A 1,170-nucleotide genomic window follows, 5' to 3' on the forward strand; every position below is an offset into this window, starting at 1 on the left:
GAGGGGGAGGGGGAGGGAGAGGGGAGGGGAAGGGAAGATGCTGAGGAAAGACATGGGATAAGTTGTATTTTCATGTTGTCTGCATTCACGAGTATGCGACAAATCCCACCATTATGTACTGATTAAAAATGGAAAGAAATTTAAATGAAGTTTTTAAAACTTCAGAGCTGGTGGAAAGTCAAAGATGGAGCTCTTACTAAAGTTGACATAGTTAGTCCCCTCCCATATACACACCCAGGCCCCACTTCTCCAGGTGACATCACTCATTTTTAATTCTTACCTAAGACAAAAAACACTTTTTAAACGCCCCACCCCCCAAAAAAAAAAAACTAAGGCAAATGTCAAGAACGCTAGGGGAGAGTTTGACCACATACGTCCCAAACAGTTTTTCATCAGATTTTAAAACTTTCTAGAAACAAAAAAAACCCCAACAACTCAATAGGAAAAAAAGTGATCCAAAAGACACCATCAGAATTCATAAAGAGAAAATGCTTATGTTTCTTCAGAGTCATTCATCAAAAAGGACACGCCAATCAAAATGACGGGAGACACTGTCTTCTCGATCTACCTTTAACTTATTAATTTGGGGAGAAACCTCACAATTTCACAAAGTACTTTTTGGCAAGGCTGTAGGAAGACAGGAACGCCAATAGATTATAAGGATGAAGCTTCTCTCTGTGTGAGGACCCTGTCTCTGCCTGCCACGCTGAGGTTCTGTGACCTTGGATAAGTAATTCAGTTTCCCCCCAAGACTTCGTTCCCTGGTCTGCAAAACCCATGTGTTTAGGGTCAGGATTGTATGAGCGAGTGCACAGAAAATGCTTCACACAAGCCTGGGACACAGTAAGTGTTCGATAAAGGCCAGCTCAAGGGACTCTTAGTGGCAGGTAGAATCGCCATTCCCCTGCAGTACTGGGGATTGAACCCAGGACCTCATGCATCCTCAGACACTGTCCCCAGCTACATCCCCAGGCCTTTACTTTAATGTTTATTTTGAGGCGGGATCTCCCTAACTTGCAGTGACTGACCTTGAATTTGTGGTCTTTCTGCCTCAGCCTCTCTAGCAGCTGGGAGGACAGGCACAGGTCACCATGCTGGGCTGGTTGCTATTCATCTTATCCGTCCATCAGTAAAAGAGGAGATAAAAAAAAACTGGATAATATTGTTTAG

Source organism: Marmota marmota, unplaced genomic scaffold, assembly GCF_001458135.2.
Source record: "Marmota marmota marmota unplaced genomic scaffold, marMar, whole genome shotgun sequence".
In the NCBI taxonomy this organism is placed as follows: Eukaryota; Metazoa; Chordata; class Mammalia; order Rodentia; family Sciuridae; genus Marmota; species Marmota marmota.